At 34.0% G+C, this 9,054-nt stretch overlaps 1 pseudogene; it reads right to left on the bottom strand.

Annotated features, from left to right (window-relative positions):
- Positions 1-6,393: 6,393 nt before the first annotated feature.
- LOC149537591 (phospholipase A1-Igamma2, chloroplastic pseudogene) lies at positions 6,394-8,018 on the bottom strand (annotated as a pseudogene).
- Between the last annotated feature and the right edge of the window lie 1,036 nt (positions 8,019-9,054).

Here is a 9,054-nt window from a genome sequence, read left to right on the forward strand (position 1 = left end):
TCAGAGAATAAAAATACTTTATTTTCTAAAGGTTTTTAGGTGTCTACACATACAAGGCCTAATATTGCTCTTGCAGTTGGTATAATGGCAAGATTCTAGGCAAAACCCAGATAAAATCACATGATGGCAATCAAAAGGATCTTGAGATACTTGAAAGGTACTGAAGATTATGGATTATGGTATAAACTTGGAGGAAATATGGACTTAAAAGTGTTCACTAATTTTGATTGGGAAGGAAATATTGATGATAGAAAGCATACACGTGGTGGAGCATTCTTTCTTGGATAAAGGTTGGTATCTTGGACAAGTAAAAAGAAAAATTGCACATCCCAATCTATAGTAGAAATAGAGTATGTTGCAACAGCAGTGAATTGTTCTAATATTGTTTGGTTTAAACAATTGTTGGAAGGCATGAAGGTTGAGATCAAAGAACCAATTGTTACGTTTTGTGATAATACAAGTGCAATTAACATATCAAAGAATCTAGTGATGCATTCTGAAACAAAGCACATTGCTATAAAACATCACTTTGTCAAAGAATTGGTCCAGGACAAGGAAATTAGATTGGAATATGTTCATACAAAAGAAAAGATTGCAAACATAGTCACCAAGCCATTCCCTAAGGATCTATTCTTGTATCTAAGAGGTAAGTTAGGGTTCATTCCCCTATTTGAAGCTCACTAAAAAAAAGTTTTAGTGATGCATCAACATGAACCAAGTTGAAGATCCATCAGTTGATGCAACATACTCATTTGGTATGTGTTGTCTTTGGCAGTTTTGTCAAAGAGGGAGAGTTTATTGTCATATCTTTCTAAAATTTGTTTGAGGGAAGAGTTTTTTGTTTGAAGAAGAAGCTATGTAATTCCTTCACAAATGGACATTACTGCATTAGAGATGTTTGTGGCATAAAATCAAAGAGGGGGAAATTTTCTATCAAAGAAAGTGTTATTTTCAAATTTCGTTGTGCTGTGAAATGTTGTGTTTCCATCAATGCAAAAGGGGGATATTGTTGGATACAATTGTCTAATTGTGTGTTGTGGCAGACAATACTTACTGAGCTTAGTTGGTTAGCAAAGTAATTTTCTATGTCTACCGAGCATTCTTAGAAATTACTCTATGTAGATAGTGTCTACCGAGCTCACTCAGGCATCGAAGGAAAATTTGGTAGGAAGTAGTGTTAATTGAGCTCTCATGGTTAATGAAGGAAAGTTAGTGTTCACTAAGTTCACTCGGATGCCAAAGGATTTTGTAAGGTTCGTAGTGTTAACCAAGCTTCTGTTGATTAACACAAGAAATCATTTCAGGATTAGTGTTTACCCAGCAAGGCTGGCCAATGAAGGATTTTGTTAATTTTGGAAATAAATTTTAATTATTTCAAGTATTGATTCTAGCCAATTGAGGTAATAATTATTGGTAATTATAAGTTTTAATTGGGCCAACTTGATAATTTGTAAGGTATAACTAAAAGGTCAAGTCGAGAATTTTAAATGTATGAGAAAGTATGCAAGTGTATTAATTGTTTGGAGAGGAAAGTGTGTGCAAATTTGAAGTATGGTCAAATATCCTTGAGGAGCAACAATGTTTTATTTGATCAGGAAGGATCTAGTGTGAAGTAGAATAGAGATCTGTAATCTGCAATTCAGTTGCATCTCATTTAGGTCATTTCATTGTTACTTTCTTACCATTTTAGCAATGATTTCAAAATCTCTTAGCAGAGTTGGTCTAACAGCTATTTGTAAATCCTCTAATAAGGTGATAGGTCCATTGAAATGTTCTAAAGACCTCTTGCAAGGCCACTCCTAACAAGGTGATTAAATCCTCTAACAAGGTCACACCTAACAGTGTGTTTTGTAACCTTTAACCAGGTTGACTCCTAACAGGGCTCACTTCAGAAGAGTGAAAATCAGTAACTAGTTACTTGGTGGCTTTTCCCATACTGGGTTTCAATGTTAAATTTGGTGTCTCATGTGTTCATGTTATTTCTTTTATGCTTGTATGTTAATCACTGTGAATGTTTAAGATCTGTTAAAGTTAACTTACATTGCATTTACCGAGTTACAACATTTTAAGTATGTTTATTGAGTGACAGCAGTAAATAGTTTTATCAGACATCCAAGGGGTCTGCGGATTTGTTTTTTTGGTAACTAATTTACCCCCTCTCTTAGTTACTCCATCTATATTTCCAACAAGTATGTGCTTAGGGCCATTATTGAATACATATCTCTGGACACTAAATTTGATAGGGTTAGAACCCATCGCTTTGTTTTACTCAATCATTTTCGTTATAGGGTTAATTTTTCCTTTCCATTTTATCTATATTCTTCTGTGCACAAGAGTGTTTCTGGGCACAAGAAAAAAGCTACTTTGAACTTGGCCCTGCATGAGGGTTTACTAATCTTGATTTATGAGCATTTTAAGGCTCAATCTAGGAGTAAAACCCTGGCTCATGTTGGGGTTGCCTTTGAGGACATGAGAAGTTCTAACTTGTCCTCAGACTTGGAAGAGGTTTAGAGTATAAGCTCAGAGGAGGAGGAAGCTTTGCATTCATTCGAAAAGAAGGCAAGGGGTAAAGATAAGGATATGCCTACTACATCAAAGGCACCAAGTAGGAAAAGTCCCAAGGGCCCTGGGCCCAAAATTTTTGTTCGAGGGGAAGAGGAATATAGTGAAGAAGGTGAAGAAATGGATACAGATAAGGAGAATAAGTGCAAGGAATATGAAGATAGGGAGGAGCTAGTTGAAAACCTTAGAAAAAATAGAGGTGGATGAAAGAGGAGAACATACTTTTAGAGGGGAAAACTATTTCTGGTCTAGAGATTTTGATGCTTCCACCCTCTCAAAGTATCCCTTAGAAGCATGAAAAGGAGAAAATGGGGGAAGGAAGTGGAGAGGTGGTTATAAAAGATAGGCGTTTAGCTTGGAAAAATTTCAATGTCAAAACTTCAAAGATGGGGATTGTGATAGAAGCCATGAATTGACAAATCCTAGAAGAAAAAGAGCGAAAGGTCTGGATGGAGGATCTCATTGATCTGGTGGTGGTGGCTATAACTAATAATGTGAGAGAAGTGGAAATGAACCTGCTTAACAACGCAAGAAATTACATGATAGATAATTTCAAATCAATTAAATGGTTGTTTCATGAATTGGAGGAGATAAAAGAAAGAACAAAATGACTAGAAATTGAAAAGGAAGAAATTTGAGAGAGGGAATGTGATAGATCAGGGGTATGCTATCAGGTTGGTTAAAAAAAAGATGAAAAATTTGGAGACTTATAACCATAATATGGCTAACTAGATGATCTCTATTCTGAACTCTCTCAATGAAAACATTGTTACTCTTGTTGGAAAGATGAAAGCTAGGGGTCTTCTAAAGGATAATGAGAAAAAGGACAGAGATGAAGATAGAAAGGATGATGAAACCATCATAGACATATCCCCTAGCCAACTGGATAGGACTTGCTTGAAGAAACATGAGCAAATGGCTAAGGAGTGTCAGAAATCCTATCAAGTGGCAGAAATAATGCAGGACATTGAAAGGAAAGTGAAGGAGTAAGTTGAGGACTATCAATATCTATCTTTTGGCTTTTGGTTTTTGTAGGCTTTTTCCTTGGATTTTTGTTTGTCTTTCGATCTGGCCTTTTGGCTAGCTATAGTATTGTTTCTGGGCTTTTGTTGTTTTATTTACAACTCTATATTGTGTAACAACTTTTGGGTTTCAGGATCCCTGTAAAACCTATTTTTCTTATCAAAAACATCTATGCCTTAATTTTTGATTGAAATAAATTAGAAGAATGACAAAGTCCTACGATGGAGAAACACATACTAAATTTCTTGTAACAACTGTCATCGCACATCTAAATGGTGTTATGAAAATTGAGCAAGTTGTGGAATAAATCTTTGTTTTATTGAACTTTGTGATCCTACCACTAATCATGCACTAACATGAGACTATTATTGCACATGATGACCTTAACTTTGAATTTCCTAAAAAAATTGTAATAAGAAACTGTGGAATTAAAAGTTTCATGCTGAATAGAGCATCAATCTTGAGGAAAAGGCAGTGTTTGTCTAGAATGCCCATGGCCATGAGTTGATTAAATGATGTTTGGGAAACAAGCCATAAAAAGACATTTCAATATTAATTGCAGAGTAAATTTTATTCTACACTTACAACTTGTTTAACATTAATAAAAATAGAAAAATATGCCAGTATCTTGACCCTCCATTACTATTGATGCTAGAGATGGAGAGCACAATAAATCAATTTGCTAAGTTCATGATATATGGAAACTTTGTACATATGTAACAATATGTTTTAATCATTATTTTGGGGAAAGAATCATGTGACAGTTGTGTGTAGATGGATTTCTCGTGGTTTATATTAAGACGTTATCTTATTTTAAATCAATCTTGTTTATTAAAGTTAAGTTTGTTTAAAAGTAGATGGATTTCTTGTGGTTTATATTAAGAAATATTATTTTAAATTAATTTTGTTTATTATAAATGAGTTTGTTTGAACTATTATATATGAAATATGGATCAATGAATTTGACTTTACAATTATAGCTGAATACTAATAAAATCAAATACTATAATCATATATATTACAAAAATATATCATTAGAATAAACTAAAGAATTTCTTTAATGAAAATTTGTAAAACATTATAATATTATAAGTTCTACGCATAAAAAACAAGCTAAATGAAAAACTCGATGAGTGAGTATATCTAAAATAGAGCAATATTAGATTACGGGATCCTTCATGAATGCTCAATATTTTTTTTTTTTTATGGAGGGTTCAGACTTGTGAGGCAGCCCAGCGAGGCACAAAGCTTGCAAGCTACCAACCAGCGAAGGCCACCATTAACTTTTAGGTACCCGATACAGGCCATGCTCAATGTTGAAAATATATTCATTAATAAAGAGAGCCATTTAAAAATTCATTTTTTATGACATTCCAACGTAAGGAAAATTCATAAATAATTTCTCTTGTATTTGTCAATCCACATCATTTGAGTTTCCGCACACATCGTCGGCTTGGTTGTTTTGTCCACCATTAGATTAATTTTCAAAATTGACAAATTCAATGTCAGGACTAACAATTAACCTAGTCTGCACACCTACATTTAACTATGAATGGAATATTGTCTTCTTGAAACGATAATAATACTACAGTGGAGGCGTGTGCATTTCTATAGGCTCATTTGAATTATTTGTAGGCGGTCTTGTTTTTGTCAGCAAAATCGTCAACTTATTTTTTTTAATTAATTTTTTTCATTATAACAGAAAACTTAACAATATGAATTCATATGGTTTTGCTTATAGAATATTTTTTAATATATATTATAGATTTTATGTATAGATTTTTACTTTCAAGAATGGTTATGCACGGTTATTTTTATTTGTATCTGTTAATTATTGCTAAAATTTTAAAATAGAAAATAAGAAGTAATGTGGAGTTTAAGATATAGGTAAGTAATGTTTCATCTTAGAAAATAGCTCTTCTAAATGATTATGAGAGATTCTTTTTTTCAAATTTACTTATATTGTGTGCTCTTGGATAAATTGATATTATCTTTTACTGCATTCTATATTAAACTTCAGAACAATTTCTTTTAGTAGTATTGCTTTCTTCCGTATGTAATCAATATGAAAATTGTTACTCTTAGAGCAGCAAGATTCCAAGTACTTCCTTAAAAATGGCTCCACCTTTTACTAAATTACATTATTATTACATTATAACTAGACAATTTTTAGGAGTAAAAAGATAATTATAAATTATGGAAAATTAACTCGTATAGATAATTTCTAATAGAATTTAATTTTTGGGTGTTTGTGATATGACCTCCTTCTACAATTACTAGTGATTATTTTATAGGCTCTATTGAAAATACATTCTCTATTATATTTTGAGTGATTTACTTAGTTATTTCTAATAATTAATCTGTACAATTTTAGTATTTTAGTATTTTACCTTAATTGATAAAAAAAAAACCATTATTGACCATTAAATCATTTTTGACCAAAGTATCAACTGCATTCAATACCTCTTAAAATGATAAAAATATGTTGAGGTTAGAACATTCACCATGTATTGTACGGTTTAGCTTATCATTAGAATGCGATTTTTATTTGTACGTAAAATGTATTATACGGTTTAGTTTATCAAGATTGCTACTTCATTCATGAAATATGATTGGTGTGCGCTATTCTCAGCTAGAATTCATATTATTTTTTCCTGTAATATACATGCAGTACCTATTTCTCTCAGTAGTCCTAAGTAGTTTAATCTACTTTTAAAAATTTGGACACTGTACTTTCAATAGACTTTCGGAACTGCAATAAAATATATAAAGACATTGTATTGTATTGTATGTCACGACGAAGCATCGTTTATCAAATTTGAATTGTATTGTAAGTCTTCAAAATCAGGGCCTTATTTCAGCTGAATTAATTTATACATTAACATTGAGAACATTTATAGTAGGGATTCAATTCTTGTATCCGGAATAATGGGATTCTTGTATGTGGCCGCGGAGAAGGAAAGGAAGAGACAATGAAAGTTAATGGAATGGATCAGAGGGAAATCTGTGGAAGAGGGACTGGGGTTGGAGTTGTGGGAGAGTAGACCAGCGTGCCATCTATGCGTCTCACCACTTCTTTATTTCTCTTCGCCCACCACTTGCGAGGGATGAGGAGGCTCTCAATCAACAACTCAGAGTGTTTGTTAACTAGAGCTGGATCCCTTCCTGAAGGCTTAAAGGGCAGCTTGTGACTCCCTTGAAACCCATCGAGTGCGTGCAAATAAACCTCCAAGTTGTGGAAGTTTGCAGGGTTGAGCGTGTGCTTCAGGAAAGGCGACCTGGTGCTGTTTAAAGCGATCTCAACTCCTACATGAACATACGCCCATGGAAGCCACCGCAGAAGCGTCGTCAGGCATCCCATTTTTTCATTGAAAACTACCCCAGGAATTTTGGGAACCAAATCCCTGTGGTTTACCACACGCAGCACTTTGACGCCAATCTCTTCCAAATGATGGGCGAACGACAGATTCCCTACGCGAGGAGATGCGAAGGAAAACACCGTGACCGGGATCGAAGTCCAGCCGTATTTATTCACCATGGTTTCCTTGATATCATATGCGCTCAGTGTTGCCAGTGCAGCTCCCAAGCTGTGCCCAGTGAATGTTATGCTGAATTCTTCTTCTCCTTGCTCCTTGTACTTGTTCACTAATCTGCTTATCTCCCCCGTTACAATTTCCCTTGCGCTGAGCGTGCATCTAACAGAGTCTTCGTCGGTGGAAGTATAGCAGCTGAGAAACCCCTTCTCAATCCTCACATCTGGATTTGAGATGGTTTGGATGTTGGAACATGTTGTCGCCTTTGATGTCAGAATGGGAACCAATATGTCTCTCAGATTTTGCATCCACTCGAAGGCAGTTTGGGTGCCTCTCCATGCAACAACGATGTCACGTCTTCCCAGTCTCTTTATCTCAACTGGGTCACTGCAAACCGCAATATAACCCATCCAGGCAACCCCTTCCTTTGATTCCTCGCCAAAAATGGAGTCCAAAAGACTCGTATTGGCGTATATGTATTTGGTGACTTCATATCCACGCCCACACTTTAGCAGTTCCAGTCGCTGGCCGAGATTGCTTTTGCTGCGCGTACAATTCCCATAATATGTGGAAGATGGGGTGTTGTCAAATGAATCGTAGCACTGCTGTGCAAAATCACCATATCTGAGTATCTCTGCTTTGAGAAAGGGGTTAATGGGATTCAGCATACCATTCCAGTTATTTGCCCCCTGGATATCTCGCCACATATCAGAGACCTTTAATTCATGGTTTGTTTTGTCTTCAACATCTCCATTGATTTTGTTGTGTGGAGATATGATGTTACTATGACCCACAACTAAATGAGATAGCACCATAATTGCAGCTCTCCAGAAAAGAATAAATAAAATCGTCTTCTTTATAGTTAATACAGAGATCTCTTTTTGATGTTCTGATTCACAAATTTCCTTCGTTATAAAAGTTCCAACGCAGTGGATATAAATAGAGAGTGTAACATGGGATAAGGAAGATGGAAGAATTTGAATAGGCTTTGCATTCCGTTGACCTGGCCTCGATTGCTGTGTCAAAGTAAAATTGAGAATTTGTTGGTCAAAGTAATTGCCGTCCGCGCGTATAAATCGTGCAGCAAAATACCTTGAAAAAGTAGAGTCTGAAAATAATGGCTGAAATATCGTTATCTCGGTCGCCAAGGCGGCAAAAGATTTATTGTATTCTTAACTTCAAATTTTCGGGTCAAAAATTTCAAGAGGAAAGTTATTAACTTTCGACTTCATATTTGGGGGATGTGGACATTGATGATAAGCTCGAGGATAAGTTGTATATGTGGACAAGAGAGTGTATCTTTCATTCTATTTTTGTACTAGATTATATCATGTAGTATGTCATGTCAATTGTCTATACAATTAGACAAGCTTGACTATATTAATAAATTTAATTTAATATTATATTAATTTGTGTATTGAATATATGTATTATTGATCATATTTATTAATTACTTTAGACTTTTATAAAATGTGAAGTTTTTATATTAAATCAATTTGAAACCATATAAAATAAAAGTTTTAAATGAAAGAACATTGTTCAATTTTGACTGTGTTTATTAATTGCTTTTAAAATATATATAAATGTGAATTTTCTATGTAAAGAAAAATGTATTATTGACCATATGTATCAATTAATTTGTAATCATAATACATCTACTTTTTCTTCATATTTGGAGAATGTGGATATTGATGATAAGCTCGAGGATAAGTTATCTATGTGGTGATGAGAGTGTACCTTTCATTCTATTTTTGTACTAGATTTAATATCATATACTATGTCATGTCAATTGTCTATACAGCTAGATAACCTTGACTATATTAATAATTTTAATTTAATATTATATTAAAATGTAACCGATTTGTGTATCAAATATAATGTCTTATTGACCATATTTATTAATTACTTTGGAATTGTATGAAAATGTGAAGTTTCT

The sequence above is a fragment of the Cupressus sempervirens genome, chromosome 9, assembly GCF_028749045.1.
Source record: "Cupressus sempervirens isolate cs-2001-9-10 chromosome 9, ASM2874904v1, whole genome shotgun sequence".
Lineage (NCBI taxonomy): Eukaryota > Viridiplantae > Streptophyta > Pinopsida > Cupressales > Cupressaceae > Cupressus > Cupressus sempervirens.